The 18,226-nt window shown below is 45.4% G+C and overlaps 1 protein-coding gene across 2 annotated transcripts in view; it reads right to left on the reverse strand.

Moving 5' to 3' along the window:
- Tnr (tenascin R) overlaps positions 1-8,022 on the reverse strand; it is a 407,880-nt gene extending 399,858 nt beyond the window's left edge. For both annotated transcript variants that reach the window (XM_010630206.1, XM_010630204.1), the window contains exon 1: positions 7,582-8,022. The gene's annotated coding sequence lies outside the window, so the exon portion shown is untranslated. The remainder of the gene's footprint in view (positions 1-7,581) is intronic.
- Between the last annotated feature and the right edge of the window lie 10,204 nt (positions 8,023-18,226).

The following is an 18,226-nucleotide window of genomic DNA, read 5'->3' on the forward strand; positions in this document are numbered from 1 at the left end:
AAAAAAAAAAAAAAAAAAAAAAATAGAGCCCAACACATGCTCCTAAAATCAAAGTGATGTAAAACAAGGGCCGGCCCTACCCATTAGCACTGAAGGAGAACATAAAATCCAGGTTAGCCCGGATAATTGCTAGCTTGTTAAAATGCCAAGCACCCATGTTTGCACGCAGTCCCCAGGCCTCGTGACACAGCAAATGGCACAGTCATTTATAGAGGACTTAGTCCGTGCCAGGCTCTGTCCTAGGCACTTCGTACTTGTGTTCCCCCCCCCCGTTTAGTTCTCCTTAGAGAACTCTTTAAAGATAACGCGCCATTCTCCACAGGCTTTTGGAGGGCACAGGGAGGTGGTGCTTTTGATGAGAAAGGTCAGATTAAGACAAGTCAGGTAATTGCCCAAGGTCATATGACTGTTGAAACCCAGGTTCCTGATAAGAACTCTCAGGTCTGGCTTCCTGCTGCCTTTCTGCTTTGGGATCTGTGCACATCTGGAGTCTGTGGCACCCAGGGCAGCAGAGGGTATGACTATGACACAGGCAGGAGTGCAGCAAAGGACTGGGCCTTTGGCTCAAACCAGCTGTACCACCTACTCCCCAGCCTCCCAGGAGGTGGGTGCCTCCTCGCTGTGTTCTGTCTCTGGTCTTCAAGGAGAAAGGGGGTTGTCACAAGTCTGGTGTGACCCGGGTCTTGCTTTTCCACTGGTCTGGAGGTTTTCCTCGCCAGTCTGCCTTCAGGGCTGTTCTGCGAACTAAACTGGGGGACTGTGCACCGCACAGGTAGAGTGGCTGTCCCAGAGCAGCCTCCAAAAATGTGAGTGCTGCTCTTGCCCATTATTGTGAAAACCAAGTGAGACTAAGTTGTAGAGCTTGTATAGAGTTGAGCACATCATGAACACTCCTTAAATCACCGCTGTTATTACTTGAAAAGGGAAAGAAGTGAGCAGAACTTGCACTTAAATGGAGCAGACTGACAGCCAGTCAGAAAGTTGACATTAGGCCCTATCATATTATGTACCAGGCTCTGTGCTGGGCTCTGCCAGCCTTCATAGAACAAGTAGTCTAGATGGAAAGTCAGTATTTTTATGTATAAAGATGCACAATAATGCAAGATGCAAAACCCTCTGAAGATGTTCAGGGTACCATCATTTGTTGCTAAATGATTGAGGAAAACAGCATAAGTGTAACATAACCACAACGTAAGTGCGGGTACAGTGGCACATGCTTGTAGTCCCAGCCCTGGGAAGGCTGAGACAAGAGGTTCCCTGTGAGGTTGAAGCCAACTTGGGTTACATAGTGAATTCAAGGCCAGCCTGAATTGCATAACAGAAAAATTCCGTCTCAATAAATAAATAAATAAGCAACATAAGTAGCTAAGACACAAGGGTTGAACCTGAGTTTCAGTCCCTGTTCTACTGTGCCTTAGCTGCAAAACATTGAGCAAGTTATCTAGCACCGGGATGTTTCAATTTCCTCATGTGTAAAGTAAGGGTAATAGTGTATGGCATCATGTTTAGCCAATAAATGACACAAGATATTTAGCGTGCTTATGGAGAGCCATAGCAGCAAACATTTATTAAGAGTGCTGTGTGTGACAAGCACTTGCCCTAGTACTCAGGAAATAGTGGCTAGCATGATCATTAAGCAATAGAAAGATCCAGGCTGTCAGGGCACAGGAATGTGAATTTTTAGACAGACTAAAAATTCTGGATCAAATACTAAATTCCAGCCCAGGAATGTTGCTAAGGTGCTGCAACGTTCGCCGTCCTGGTGGACACTGCCCTGGGATCAATGCTGCAGACTTCTCTTTTCTTTCCCCTGTGCCATGTAGTATGACAGGGACATATTCCCATTAAAACAACTATGAATTCCTCCTGGCTCTGGATAATAACTTTTTACTGAGTCTTCTGCAGCCATAGCATGAGATGTTATTAAAGAAGCCAAGCCCAGGTGAGCTTGGCAGTGCACTACTCTAGGGCCAGGGGTCCCTAAGAGACCAGTGCTGGGACCCTTCAGTAAGTTGTACTGAGTCTGTTGGCTCATTTGTCCCTGGCCTCAGAGCCCCTTATGACTTCTTAGTGAGCCTGACCTTGTGATACACGTAACCCAGAGGTGTGTCTGCCCAGGGCAAATGCTGGGCCTTTCCTGAGATGCTGGCAGCTTCTCAAACAAGCCTCGGGGACTCTGACAGGGGAACAGAGGAGGATTTGGGATTCCAGTTCACTTAAACTCAGCCTGTTGCATGCATTAACAATGAGGGCTTGAGCTTGGAGATAGACACAGTTTATTCAACATGCATTAGCTTCATGTATCCTCACCACCTTGCCATCGGGAAGCCACCTGCTTGGACCTCATAGGAAAGGGGAAACTTTTAGTTTGGGTCAGGGCCATGACCAGGGAGTCTCCCTTCCCTTTTAATTCGAGAGTAAAACAGAGGCAACCAGCAAGAATGAAAGGGCAGGAAGGGAAAACAACCCCAGTGTTAATCACCAGATGAATGGATAAACAAGTATTGTATAGACATACAATGGATAATTACTCAGCCACAAAAAGGAAAGAAATGTGGACACATGTTACAACATGGATGCACCCAAAAACATTATGTTAAGTGAAATGAGCCACAGAAAAGGACAAATGTTGGCTGATTCCACTTGTACAAGACACATACAGTAGTCAGACTCTTGGACATAAAGCATAGTAGTGTATTCCAGGAGTCTAGGAAAAGAGGAAATGGGGAGCTATTACCTAATACCTACTACAGAGTTTCAATTTGGAAAGAAGAAAATTTCTGAATTCGGGTGATGGTGATGGTTGCACAGTGATGTGAACATATTTAATGCCACCAAACTATATATTTTAAAATGACCAAAATGATAAATAGAATGAAAAGGAGACAAAGGAAGACAGTAGAATTGTTGAATTCCCTTTGCCTACTGACATACTTACTGTGTTAAAAATGTACCGATACAGCTCTAGCCCAAAGTCATGTTTCAAGGTAAAGATGTAGTGAGTCTTAGATGTGCTTGGAAATAGCTTTTAAACAACTCTATACCAATTTCTCCTTCACAACTGGACTTGCTCTGAAGAAGATGAAACTTTAATTAGTGGAGAATCTCATCTTTATTAACATAGCTCAAAACCATGACAAATGAAAGATTCCCTGTTCTTCTGCGAAATCATCCACTGCAATTGGTTTTGTGGACATTATCTAGGTTTCGTATCTTGTACCATATTCTGCCCAGGCTTTAGGGAATCTAAATCTGACTTTGTCTTCGTCTAATTTGCCATGACCTGATAGCTTAGCCACTCATAATCTACTCTGTGGAATCCCAACTGGGAGAGATGACTCAAGAGTCTTTCCACAGAAGAGCTGGCTAATGCACGCTCTGAAGGTGAACCCAGAAAAGGGCAAATCCTGGAAGCAAGTGCTGTAGGGGACCGAGGCTCTCGCTCCATGGTAAATATTTGTCTGGCATGCACGAAGTCCTGGGTTGGATCCCCAGCACTGCAAAAGTGCTGGGGGCTGTAGTAAAGGTCCCTGAATGGAGGGAGGCAGATGAGGAGACTACTTGCCAAGCATGTAAACAGGTCCAGGACTTATCTAGACCAATTTGGAGGCTTACTAAAGACTGATTTGCTGACCAATCTGCTGAAAACACTTATTTCTTAATTGAGTTTATTGAGGACCCTAGGTTTAAACTGTGCACAGAATTCCTCGTCTCTACCTAGTGGTCCTTAAACTAGAAATAGAAGGGAAGAAAGAGAATTGGACAGGCCAGATGTCAGGATAAGGTGAGTGAGTGTGCATGTGTGTGTGTGTGTGTGTGTGTGTGTGTGTGTTTGTGTGTGTGTAGATGCCACACACACAAGAACAACTCACAAACATTTATATATTCAACAGTCATCAAAACCTTCTGGTAAGTCCATTGCTTATTCTTTTTTTTTTTTTTTCTGATGTCAGCTCCATGTGCTTTCTCTCTTTTTTTATTCATTAAGTTTATTGGTACATTTTAGGTCTAAATTATGGTCACATTCTTCACTTCATCACTGGGAATTTATGTATATCTTTGTTCTTGATTTTGCCCATTCCCCTTCCCTCCCTTCCACCCCTCCACCCCTCTCTATTTACAAAAAAAGCTTTGTTTTCATTTTTTTCCTTCTTTTCTCATATTTTTTCTTAATTTGAGAAAACAGAAAACAACACTTCCTGAGTGCACAACCCAGGGATGAGAGTAAGTTAAATGCAGAAATCCCTGGACAGATCTATGATGATGGTCCATGAGTCTCAGCTAGCAGATTCTGGTCCTAAAAGCCACTCCCAGATGCAGAAGAACAGCACCCTGCTCAGCCACGGCCCTTGTGGATGGAGCTGAACATCATGTCACGAGCACTAACACAGCGAGTGAACTCCTTGTTCTTTTCCTACTAAGTAAGCCTGCCTGGGCTTTCTCTCCTCAGCTCTCTCTCCTGGATCCCAGATGGGGTGACTCATGACCAGTCACCTGCATACTGAATTCCACGTTTCCAATAGAAATTTCAACATCATCATTATAACTCAGGTCAGCTCTTAGGGAGGGGCCTGCAGGGACTTCCACTGTTCCTGTTTGGGACACCTGACCTCAAAGTGGGCTATGCAGAGGATCCCTTCCCTGCTCTTCTGCTACCCACCCAGTGATAGAAATCTCAGAACTCTGAAAGGTTCCCTTAAAACCCTAGTATCCTTATTTCTCAGTAACACATTTACCTATACATTTCCACTGTACAGTGCAGCAATGTATGTCATGGTGGTAGATGTCCCAAAGTGATGGGGTCGGGGGAGGAAAGTTTGATCAGAAAGAAGTACATGGCAATTTTGTATATCTTGTTTGGGAAGAGGTACAATGAGTACAATTGTCAAAAATTAGTACTCTAAATAGTTACTACTTTACATGCAAACAATACCACCTTTCAGGTAAAAGATAGGAAGCTACAGCCATGGAGAATAGAGCAGGGTTCCACTTTCTCCCTCCCTGCAACTTTTCCCACCACCTCTCTTCTCTCAGGATTCCAGAGGCAGCCCAAAGAGTATCCTCTGCTTGGTGAAGGAGGGCTGAATGTGAGAATGTAATGGCTCTCTCCCCAGAATTCTGGCCAGATAGAAAGACTAGAGTTTCAGAGTGAAGGCTCTGTAGGTGGGGTGAGCCTGTGTCCAGTTCCCCTCTTCCTCTAGGTGGTAGGATCCTGTTCTCTCCTGCTCCTTAGCCATCCTGCCCAAATTCAGAGCCACAGAGGAACACTGAAGGTGGTCCCAGAGAAGTCTCATAGGAGAAAAAGTCATCAAACAGAAAAACCCATAGATGATTATCTAGGGCATTGTTTCCTGGGAAGAGTGCCCTCAACTGGGATTTCTGGGGCTAGCTGAATGTGGCAATCAGGTATATAATGTTAGTTCAGCCTGGTGGCTGCCAGCCCAGGTTTCTTTCTTCACAGAAAGCACAGAGAGCTCTTCACCTGGCTGAGAACTAAAGGCCAGCAGTGCTTGGAGACTTAGGGCTGATTCTCATTCTTCACCAGGGAAAGGCCATTGCTCCACAGGGAGTTCATCAAGAGATTGTGGTTGCAAATCTGTCTGCTACAGAGCAATGCATCCCTGCTCTCCTACAAATGAGCATTTTTGGCTTTTGTGGGTGATGAATATTAGTAGACCAGAAGTTCTATTTCTGGTTTTGCTACTCTCTGCCCTAATACTGTAAACATCTGTGTCTCATTCTAAACAATGGGCTCAGTAATGTCATTGAGCACTTATTCCAGAGAGAATTCAGAGGCATTAATGAGATAATGACCATTAAACATGGTAACTTCAACAATAAATGGTGGCTTTGGACAGGGTCCACCAAAAGGACATTTTTTTTTAAATTTATGGGACATGACATAGAGGAGGAACCCATCCATGCACTTGTCCAAACTGAAGAATTTCAAGGACAGGAAGTTGAAATATGAATGAGTCAGAGTCAATTTCTGGTTGTCTGCATTTTTCTATTTCAGTGTTTTACCCACTTCTGTTACAACTTCTGACATCGCTCTTCCACACTACATTCTACTACCTGCCATTCTAAGGAGATGCTCCAGTTTCTGGATCCAGTGGCAGGCATAGTAAAAAAGAAAGTAATACCACTTTACTCTGAACTATGTCTCTCACTTCAACCAGAGCCAGTGAATATTTTCTTCCTCTAGGAGGGGGTATATGGTGCTCAATTTAAAGTAGAACAAAGAGCCATCACACTAGGATTTGATCAGGACTGAAAGAGCAAACTCCCCCACCACCCAGGCATCCCCTGCCTCATATTTAAACGAAGCAACTAGAAGCCTACGGAGTTAAAGGCCAGATCAAGGCAAGGCTTGATCTTACAAGAAGCTACACCTCTTTAAACCCCCCTTGGGAGACTGGCTTTCATGACCAGAAGAAAAGCCCTGACCCCACTTGTTGAATTGCCCCATCCAAGTAGCTTGGGCAGGACTGAAGTGGGGAAGCAAGCAATAGGGTCTCCAAGACAAAAGCAAAGCAGACACAGGTAATCAACAGAACACGCTCAGGGGCAGGAGACAGAAAAGAGAGCAGTGCAAAAAGTATTAGCACTGAAGTATGAAGCAATGCAGAGCTCCTGTTTGTGAGCCTCTCAGTGCTGGAGGAGAACAGAGCACCACTTCGATCTCCCTGAGTCAAGGGCCAGTCTAAATTCATTTCTGCTTTTCCAGACACATCAGCACAGACCTTTCTTCTGAGCTGTTTTTCATTGCCAGATGCCCCAGAAAATAAGGCAGAACAGACTTTTGTCCTCTTTCCAACCACACATAGCCAAGGATGACAGAAAAGTGGAAGGCATCTCCTGCCTTGTAAACGTAGCCAACCTCTGCAAGGCTCAAGACATGGGCACTGCCCTGCCACCATGAAATCAGACAGATCTCAGCCCCCCAACTGCCCCAGCCTGAGCCTAACCTGTTGCACCCACCCACTTGCCATGAATTCATGCCAGGAGAAAAAGTAAAAAGTCAGGTTTGGCTCTCTCCAGAGCAAGAACCCAGAGAATCCTGGGGAAACTGACATTTTTTTAAAAATCCCTTCTTCCAAGCTGCCTCGGAGGAGCATAACTTTTAACTCTACCTCCACTCCCAACCCCCAGGCTTCCTTTACAACACTTTCTCAGCATGGAGGACTTGTCGATAAAGAGTTAAAGGAGGTGCACGATTAATTTCCCAATGCTCCTTATCTACATACGAAAAGAACAGCCTCACACTGAGGCACACAGAAACCACCAGCAATTTAGCTCTGCCCTTACCTGTCTTACGCAACAGTACACACGCATATACACTCACTCACACCGAAAGGCCAGGGTCCACATCCCTCTTTAATTCAGTAGACATAGTTTTGCACCTTTCTTTTGCTACGCAGAAGCCAGCTCTCCTGGCAGCAGAGAGATAAATGTAACCTCGGTGCCAAATGCCTTGCAGGAACACACAGACATACAGGAACCAAAATACAGCTCATCGCTCTCCTTGGTGCTGAAATCACGCTAGCTAGTAAGGGAAAGAGCGGAGGGCTCTGGACTTACCGGGCTGGGGGGTGGGCTGCCACGAGGGAGAGGAGCTTCCTGCGAAGAGAATTCTTGTCTCTTCGGGCTGGAGCCAGCTGATGCTCTCGTCTAAAGCCCACCTCTCTCCCTTCCTTTCCCTTCCTCCTGTTCTGAGAGGAAGAGAGGAGGCTCCACAGCAGGGCTATGAGTGGAAGGAGAAAGAAGAGACAACCAAAATAAGATAAAAAAGTCAGGCGGCTCTACTCCACTAGTGGTAATTCCTTGGGTCAGGAAGGACCCCCTCCTTCTCCCTGTCTCTGGGTCTGTTCCTGTCTGTCTCTGCGTGTTGAGCCAAGCTTTAGCACAGTCGGTTCCTGCCTCTGACGTGAACAGAGATGAGGAAGCCTGGAGCTGCTTTGCTGTCTCTCTCTCTCTCTCTCTCTCTCTCTCTCTGTATCTCTCTCCCTCTCCCTCTCCCACTCTCCCTCTCTCCCTCTCCCTCTCTCTCTCTCTCTCTCTCTCTCTCACGCGCTCTCTCTTTTCCTCTCTTGCTGAAATTTCAGCAGCATATTTTTTTAAGCCTCTGTTTTTTCCATCCCTCTACAAGCATCCCCCTAGTGGACAGAAAAGAAAAGCATCTCAAGTTCTCTCGAACAGTCTCAGTTCAGGCACGGAAACACTCCCTGCACCCATAGACTTAGGGGCTGCTACCGCACAGCCTGGATCCTGAAGAGGACAGAGTATTCCTTCTGGATAACCTAGTAGGAAGAGGGAGGAAGAGGGAAGGAATTTTTGAGGATCCTTTCCCCGTGATTGCAAGAAAAGCAAAGGGTGGGATGGGATCGGCAGGATATAGTTGGGGTCAGAATGTTTCGGAATAAGGTCAGTTGTAAGGTTGCCAAGTATTTTAAGGTACTGGCTCTGTAGAAGGAATCATCCAAAGAGTCAGAGTCCGCAGCCAGGTGAGGAGTGTGTATACCTGGCGCACCCAGAGATGGAAGTGGGAATTCGGGACCAAGGGAACAGTACCTAACTAGCACCTCATCCAACTCCACAATTTAGCATTTGTGAAGGCTAATTTGAAAACTACCTGGGGAGACAGAGCCTGAGACCATCTCAGGGAGAGAGATAGAAATGACCTTGTTGGGCATCAATGGAGAACCTCAGCAGAGAAGGGGTTTCAAGGGGTTACTTCTCCCAAGCTCATAAAGGGTACCTAACTCACTTCTACATGCATGACCTCACATGTCCCTGAATTTGTCTTAGTATTGCACCAAGCTCTACAAACTTGAGCCCTGCTGCCACTCATTCACTGGACATTTTGCTTCTCTGCAGCTCAAGCTCACTGTTCGTAAAATGTGGATAATGCTGCCCCCTCCCTACCGAAAAGGAATGCTGAGGGACTGGAGTGATATAGAGACGTAGAATTTCAGTCAGGGATGGCAGGAAATTTGAAGGTAATCTTATCCAAACACTCTTCTTATGTTTGACTCACCTTTAGCAAATAATAATAGTGTGAATTTATAGCGTATTCGCAGCAGCTGCTAGGTACTGCTTGCTATAAGCCTTTACATGTTAGCTCATTTAACCCATGCAATAATCCTATAATGCAAATGATATGATTACATTTTATAGACTAGGAAATTAAGGCATAGAGGATGAAATAACTTTCCTTAGTGCATAACAGGGGTGAAGTTGGAACATGGGTCATCTGACCCAAGAGCTTCTTCTCTAAACCATAATGTTTGGTAAATGTCAGTTCAGAAGTGACACCATCTAAAATAGAGGATAGCACCACAGTCATCACTGCTTCCATTTATGATAAAATGCCTAGATTGGTATCATAAATTTGCATGTTGCTGAGTTTTTAAAATAAGATATTTACAACTATGGATTCCAAACAAACTGTGGGAATTGCTATTACTGATGAGAATCCCCTAGGAAAATCAATTCTCTTGGAGATTTGGGGTAAGTTCATATACACAAAACTGGAAATAAAACTCATGAAATTAGAAACTATTGGGCTTTAGCATCAGATCAAAAGACAGATCACATAATTTCTGTATCAAAGCAGATCACTTCATAGTGCCTGGTGCCATTCTGCAATGAAGCCAGTGATTTGTTGAACTGAGTTGTTGCAATGCAAGCTAGAAGCACTTGGTGAGATCCTGGCATTTCTTCAGAATCTCAGAATTGCAAATTCATTACCCTTTGTGGCTTACTTTGTTTTCAAATGGGCAGATCAAAGGTGGACTACGGTAGTTAACAAATCATGGTTCTTGTCTTCATGGAGTTTGCAGTTTCTGAATGTGGGGGAAAAAGCAAGAGAAGTAGACCTTTACAGTTCAGAGGCTAAGTGCTGAGACAAGGGCAGAAGCACTATAATAAGCGAGCACATGAAAAAGACAATTGATCTTTGAGTGCCAAGGCCTTCTTAAGGAGCATAGCATTTAAACTAATGCTTGAAAAATGCAACATTTTCTCAGAAAAGTGTGGGTGGACAGTGAAGCTGAAGACATGGTATAAAGCGGCTCATGCAAGTGAGAGACAGCACAATTTGAATCTTCCAAGATGAGCATTACCCTCCTATTTACAATTGGGGAAACTGAGGCTCAGGCAAGGTAAGTCGTGGCCTGCTCAAGATCACACATCTAATAAGAGTGGAACATAAGTCAAAAGCATCCAAAACCCATGTATTGGGTTCTAAGACCATCTTTTGAGGGACCATGATGCATGTTCTCCCTTAGATATACACACACAATTAATAAGGTATTGCAGCAGAGCACAAAGTGAGGATGTGGCATCTACAAGACAGCAGAACACACAATCCATCACGACTGGATGAGAAGCTCCAGTTAGTTCAAAACAGAACTCCAGGATGGCAGGATTGTTCCTGCTGGATGTGCAATTACCAAATTTATTAGAAAGTGCAAATATGTTTGAAGTGCAAAGACATTAAATACTTGCATTTGAAAGGGAAGATGAATATAGAAAGGACATTTTCAGATGATATGTCATGGGGGTACAGAGGAAGAAGAGGTCCTCCTGCATGGGAAAGATGGTGGGGCCCTCACAGGAAACTTGGCCACTTCCCTGGATCTTTAAATATTGGGTATGGTAAACTGTGTTCCATCACACCCAGGCATTTTGTATGTGGAAATCATGAGATCTGAATCCTCATAAATAGAGGGACATTGATTCAAGGGAGAGGAGAAGGTCATTTCAGGCAGAAACATTGCAAATTGAGAGATGGACAGTTTGGGGAAGGGTGGAGAAGTGAGGCTGATGGATGAATTTGGCTCAGGACATGTAAAGACTGGGGAAAATGTAAACATACATTGTACTGGAAATGTCTAGGCAGAGATCGGAGTACATATTTGGAGCTCAAGTGGGGTTTTGGGGTTGGTGACATAGATCCAGAGCCATTTGCTTAGACATGATGGTTGGATGGATAAGATCATAGCAGGAGAGAAAATGAAGAAGACAAAAAGGACAGCGTCCCAGCCTTATTTTCTTAATTCCAGATCAAGTTTTATATTTCTTTAGTCCTTGGGATGAAAGTGCTTGATTCCCCAAGAGCTATCTATAAAATGCTTATTGAATGGCTCATAATAATAATAACTCAAATACATTAATGAAAGATAATACTGTATTGGGCTGAGGTGTTATTGGCTCCTTGTCTTCTGATCGGCTCTCACACCAGGCCCCCGTCACAATTTTCCCTTTGCAGGCTGATAATCACCAGTCCCTGAATTTTGTTCTCACAGCCCCCAAATCTTCATCTGTGTTGATGTTACTATACATTCTTGTGGCTAGGCCAAATTGAGCATTTCCTCAGATACTCAGCTGTCTTGAGAGAAGTGTGAGCCTCAGTATGGTCAGTCACCAGGGTATAATTTCCCAAGGAAGAATCAGTATCATGGTCAGCACTCCCGAATGCCCTAGGATACAGCCCTCCAGAACTTGTTTTGGACATAGCAACTCAGTGGGTCTAACTGTGGCTTTCTTTCTTTCTTTTCTTTTCTTTTTTTTTTTTCAGAAGAGAAGTTAACTAGAGATCTGTTTTGGGACATGGAGAATCCAAAGTAGCAAAGGAGAGACCTCAATTCTTAGGCTAACCAAGGCCAACACCATACCACTGTCCCAATGGACATAAAAGGAAGAAATTTGGTGTAAACATCAGAAAAGATGGAATTCTGACGAAGGAGAAGAGAGGAGAGGAGCAGCAGATTCAGCCTCTAGATGGTTAGTTTCACCCAAGGACACCTCATCCTGGGAACTGTTAGGGAACAAGCCTTCTTATTTCCCAATCCTTCCCTTCTACCCAAGTTTTGACCTTCCCCTCTGACCTTTTCCAAAGTCTAGGTTTTATCTGGCCACAGTTAGGTGTAATTATAAATCATTACCCTTTCCTCCTATAAGGACGTAAACTCCTTAGGGGCCAGGATAAGGTTTGTTTTCAGGGAACATCTGTGAGGCTCTGTGAACCCCAAAAGGGTATGTTTGGAAAGGAACTAAAGAAAGGAAGAGAGAAAGGGCAGGGGAGAGGCAGGGAGAGGCCTTCCAACAAAGACTTACGTCTGCTAGCTTCAGAGGAAAGGAGAGAGAATAAAAGGGGGAGATACTATTTGGCAGACATTTTGCTCCTGTTTTTCTGACCCTGAATCTTTTCCCCATAGTGAAGGTAAGGAAGCTAGGTACTTTGTACAGTTTCAAAGTGACTCTACACCCCACATGGAGAAGAAGGGCCTTGCTATGACCTGCCCACTCTGCACTCATACCTAATTACACAGACATAATTACAACAGGCCACTCGCTGCCATATTCTGTAGGTAGAGAGCCCAGAAGGGACATTCTATAGTTAGGAGGCCAGGGTGTTAGTTACAGTGACCATGGAAATAAGCAATGCTTCTAAACCAATGAAGCAGTTTAGCCCTGTCCTGGAGGAGAGAGAAGACTGTAAGGTCCCAGAGTCTCCCACAGAGCTTTGTGCTCACTCCCACGCCACAGTCCTTACCAAATGTGAACTAGGGGAGCCTCTGCAGTGACTGGGAGCTTGGGCCTTCCCACAGCCTACCTTGCGATGATTGACAGTTGGGGGATAGATATTCAGGCCATCCTAAAGAAGCTGCCCCAGGGCCTCGCAGACCTTTCAAATCAGAGTCTTTGTCCTATGTGAGGTTCACAGGGCCTGTGATGACAGAGAAGGGCAGGGAGCAGAAACTGCCAACAGTTGGAGTTGTCTAAGAAAGGGAACTTCCTAAAAATGGCCCAACTCAGGAAAGACAGGCACTTATTAGGATGTTGTAGAGACATTCAAGCATTAGCTGCGTGCTTGGAGTACATGATTCATCCATTTCCTTTCAACTCAGATAATATGAGACTCTACTGGCCTAATGACTAAGAGATCCGCTTAGAAAGGGCTGTTTCAGGACCTGGGACTTATCTTCTGGGAAGTGGAGGGGAAGGATTGTTAAAGATGATTCCAAGGATAAAGTAGCTCAGATGTTAATGCTCCCATGGATAGAGAAGGCCCTGCCTCCTTAAAGGCAGGGCTCATCTTGGTTCTGTCCCTGCCTGACTCAGCACAATTTGGTGACTTCTTTGCACAATAGGGATGGTGTCTGGGAAGAGCTCAGGGGTATCCACTGACTACCACGAAGACAGGAAGTTGGTGTTATAGGTGAGCCAAATGGCCCCCACAAGTCTCTAGAGCATTGAAGTGTAAAAGAAACTGGGAAGAAAAGCAGGTCTTGTAAGTGGGAGTTTGCTGAAAGCCAAGATCTGCCCATTGTGTTAGTGGAACAGGTAAGAAGAGACGTACCTGCCCCAAATCTCTCTCCTGCTCTGGTGTCACAAGACCGTAAACACCTTCATGGTAGAGTGTGGGAGTTATTCCTTTCCCTCTTGAATACCTCTTCCCCATCCCATTCTTGTTTTTTTAAATCTGCCCATCTTCCATTCCAGATGCTGCCTGGGCACTTGACTGGTCTGGCCATGGAAGTTCCTCATTCCTGTGGACACAGTGAGGGGATCAGGGCTGAGCATGTGTTCCAAGCAGAGCCAATCAGATGTTCCTCAGAACTTGGGAAAAGTCATTCTCTTTTTAATGGGTTGGCCAACAGGAGCCATGTAACCCCAGCGTTGACTGAAGTCATTTCCTCTAGCTTCATGGAGAAATTTGATCTGCATTTGCAAACAGTGATGCCAATGCCTAGCAGAAAATAGAACCAAATACTAGGAGAAGGGAGCCCAGACAATGTCATTTGAGGTCCTAGATTCAACCAGCCCTAAACTCTCTCAGGTGAGCCAGTAAATGTTGTTTTACTTAAGCTAATTTGTATTGGGTTTTTGTCAAGCCAGCTTAACTGCTGAATCTTCTCAGGTTCATAGAAAACTCCAATCCCCCTTAGGTATATGCCTTCATGCAGGGTAAGGAATACCCAAATGGGAAGCTAAGAACCAGCTGTTGCTAAGAACACCATATCAAAAGCAGAAGCAGGCGATGAGCTGGGCACACAGGCAGGAAAGCAATGTTCATTTCCTTCCTGTTCTGCTGAGGACAAGTTCTGAGACCCATGCACTTTTCCTGCAAAGAAAAGAGGCCTAGTAGGATGATAAGGTGACTGTTTCAGCATCCATCCAGAATATGGTGGAATAAGGAAAGCAGTGGGTGGGGCCTGCCCCAGAGTATCTGTTAGTTATGAGGGTTCTGTGCCTAATTGTGCTTTCAGACAAAAAGACTGTGCCCAGGACCAGTGACAGCTGGCATCGCGGGGCTCTGTTGCCATTTGTGGGTTCCTCACCCACAGGAAGATGTAAACCCAGGGACAACACTTGTCCATCACAAACTTGTTCTTCTCCACCCCAGGATCCCAGTGTACTCAGCGTAGAACAACAGCACCAGCCTCCCAGTGCCCTAGGTTCCTGTTTGGGCACAGCTGGCTCCAAGGGCTCTCTGAGCAGTCTCCCTGTTCTGGGAAGCTGCAGCCCAGAGCCTCTGTGAGAGAGTTGGAGTCATCTTGCCATGAGGCAGCAGTCCTACCCCTCCCCTTGCTGCTCCTCAAGCTTCTGTGTGTAGGGCCAGACCAGCTGCAGCCTGCTGAGGACGGCAGCCGCTGGGTGATGGAATGCCAGCCAAGGAGGGGTGCAGCTGAGCCCCTGGCTCCCCAGCCTGCCTGCCAGCCAGCAGGAATCGTTATCTACATCCAGAGAGTGAGCCAGGCTTCCCACACTGAATTAGCAAGAGTGAAGCAGATGTCTCCCTTCATTGCAGTGAAGGATAAGATGGGCTGGAGCCGGCTTCTTTTCCCTTGTGTTACAGACAAGGGCTACTGGGGAGACCAGGGCAGTGCCTTTCCTTTTCCAGGATCCCATCAGGGCTGCAGCGCTTACTCTTCCCTCAGTTTTTATTCTCCCTGGCTTCCCTGGGCCAGGTTTCCTTTCTCACAAACTCCTCACTCTCACTTGGTTCCTAGAGCCCTAGTTTTCAGTGCCCACGGTCGTTGAATAAGAAACAGAGGCCTCATTTTGGGGTTCAACTTTTGTGTTGGCTATTTTAGAAACTTCAAATCTTCCTCACACCATCTTCCTCCCGAGCCCACGCTCCTGTGGGATAGACAGCTCAAGCCCGAGACACTAGGACCTCCTCAGTAGCTCAAGAGAGTTTCATTGCTTTGAACATCTGTGTGCCCTCCAAAATTCATGTTGAATCCTGATCTCCAGTGCAAAAGTAGTAGGAGGTGGGTGGGTTCTGTGGGAGGTGATTAGCCATGAAGGCTTCACCCCCATCGATAGGATTAGTGATCTTATAGCAAGGCTTGAAGGAGTTAGATAAGCCCCTTCTTCCTCGCAGTTCCTTCTGTTGTGTAAGAACACAGCAATATGGCGTAAGGACACCATTTTGAAAGCACAGACAAGGACAGGTTCATCAGACGCTGAACCTATGGTAGCTTGACCTTGGACGTCTAAGCTGCCAGCTCTGTGAGAAATTCATTTCTATTACAATCATGCCTCACTTAACAACAGCACAGCATTCTGGGAAATGTATAGCTAGGCGACTCCATCATTGTGTGAACATCATGGAGGGGACTTACACAAACCGAAACAGCTAGGACATTATTAAGTGATGCAGTCTCATGGGACCATTGTTGTATATGCAACTCATCCCTGACTTTTTACAGCAGATGACTACTTCTATAAATTATCCATTCTCAAGTGCTTTGTTACAGCAGCACAAATGGACGATGATGGGGACAGGACCATGGCCCATTCTGGATTGTTGTCCTTGTTCTATGCCCCCGAATCCTTCATTGCTTCTCAGACTGAGCCCTGCCCACTTGTAACAGTCACAATTGAGTCTCATTCCTCAGTGCATGCGCACCGCAGGTGGGAGAGAATAATGAGGAAAGCGTGGCTTCCTCCCCGGGCTGCCCGCGTGGAATTCTTGTTCTGGCATTTCCACTCTGGAAGTCTGGTAAAGGCACCATTCTCTTCCACTTTCTCACATGTAAGGTAGAGATCACCGTGGTCTCTTTCCCCGCAGGGCAGCTGCCAGACCACATGGATTAATTCACAGAAAGCACGTGAGAGCTCCTGCCACTGGGTTTTCATCCATGCTCACTATGAGTCAGGAAACATTTTCAAATGCACGTAGTTTTTAGAAGTCCATTGCTATTACCTTGGTTGGTCCTGACTTTATAAGTAAACTTTATAGATAAATGTTTTCTGGATTTAGCACTTTTCCCCTTGCCTTTTGCTGGGACTCTGTGACTTCAGTTCTCAGGGATCTTGCCAAATTCTGTCAAAAAAGAGTCTCAGGGCTAGGAATTTAGCTTAGCGTTGTTGCCACCTGCCTTGCAAATACAAGGTCCTGTGTTTGATCCCCAGTTTAAAAAAAGAAAGTCTCTGTAGTGAAGGCAGTAAGAACAGATCAGGGCTCTAAGAGCAGTGTTTACGCAGCCACTTCTCCAGTACACAACTCTGCCTGATTGTCTGTCTCTCCACATATCAGTGCGTCAGTACAACAAGGTGGTGGTGACTCCCTCTCATGCTGTCATGTGGGTCAGTTGAAACAATGGGTGAAAGTTTTGAGAGCAGTGTCTGAAATACAGTAAAAAAAATACAGTAGAAACCCTACAGGTGCCTGTTGAATGTCTGCCTGCAGATGCCTGTTCGTGCTCCCTCACTATTGCACCCCCTCATGGACATCCCTCCTAACACCTCCCCTGAAATGACCTTAGGTATACCACCTAGCTATAGCCCCTCCTAGCCTCATTTTTAACAATAGCCCTCAGTCCCAGATGGCATTTATTTGTGGTCGATGAGAACTACATTCCCAGCTCCTGCTCCGTTAGTTTTAGTTTGAGACAGGGTCTCACTAAATTACTAGGTTGCCCAGGTTGGGCTTAAATTTGTGATCCTCTTGCTTCAGCCTCCAAGAGTGCTGGGATTACAGGGGTGCACCTCCATGCCCAGCTCCGGGAGCATTTTACAGTTCATCTTCCTGTGTGTTTGTTGTCCAGTTCTCCACTGCACATATTCTCCCAGAGGGGAGCCTCTGCCTGAGTCAGGCCCTGAAACCCAGAACAATGCCTGGTTCCCCAAACACATTCCATAAACATCGCCACCTGAGAGCATGTTTTATATCCTAGTCATTCTTAGTTCCTTCATAGCATGTTTTACAGCAAGCAGCAAGATTATGAATCAGGCAGAACAGAATTGAAGCCTTCCCTTTTCTACCTTAAGGATGATACTCTGAGCTTCTGTTTTCACTTTTGTAAAATAGAGAAAAATATACCATGGGGTTATTGTGAAGATGAAGGGAGATGATGGTGCCTGGAACAGTGATTGGCAAGCAGAGACAGCTCATGAAACCTTTGCTGAGAGAGTAAATGAAGGCAGGAAAGACTGCGCAGACTCCCTTGATCTGATCGCCCACCTTCCCAGCCTTCCTCTGGCTGGCTCACCCTTCCTTCCCCTCCCTGAGGCTGGCACCCTGGGAATGCTGATAATCCTTTAGCCATAGGGCATCTGTTCACCAAGTCCCTGCTGGCATCAGCAATCTGGATCAGTGTTAGAAGTTATTACCCTTTAAAGCAAGGGCTGGCCACTGTTTGAGCTCAAGTGCCACAAATATGGAATGAATTTTGCCAGAAGCACCAGAGTGGCCAGGAAACATTTTTCCAATTTTCAGAAAGGCATCACTATACCCACTGGCATTTTGGACCCCTATTTGCTTTTTATATAAGGCCTTTAATATGTACTTTGTTTTCATCTTTTTTTTTTTTAATCTGTCACTGTTTGGTAAAGACTTATACCTCTTCTCCCTTCGATTTTCTATGTCTCTCCTCTTTGGCTTTAGCCTTCTTCTTTTCTTAAGAAGCAAGACTCTCTCATGCTATTCTCAGTGCTATTTTTTCCACATTTTTCTGCACATCACCCACTACCTACATTTTTTGTCTTCTCCTCTCCAGGTGGGAGATATGAAAGCAGGTAGATGCACCATTACTGTGAGACCTAGTTCACGGGAGACTCTTAGTGAGTCCCCATCCCTCCCTCTTCAAGCAGTCACGGTGATAGCTCTAGCTTTCTGGCTTGGTCCCACCATGGCATTTTTTATATCATTTTGCTAATAAGTAGAAAAGCTTGTGAGCCCAGTTAAAATAAACGCAAAGACCAGGTA

Source organism: Fukomys damarensis, unplaced genomic scaffold, assembly GCF_012274545.1.
Source record: "Fukomys damarensis isolate Sample0158 unplaced genomic scaffold, DMR_v1.0_HiC HiC_scaffold_11, whole genome shotgun sequence".
Classification (NCBI taxonomy): domain Eukaryota; kingdom Metazoa; phylum Chordata; class Mammalia; order Rodentia; family Bathyergidae; genus Fukomys; species Fukomys damarensis.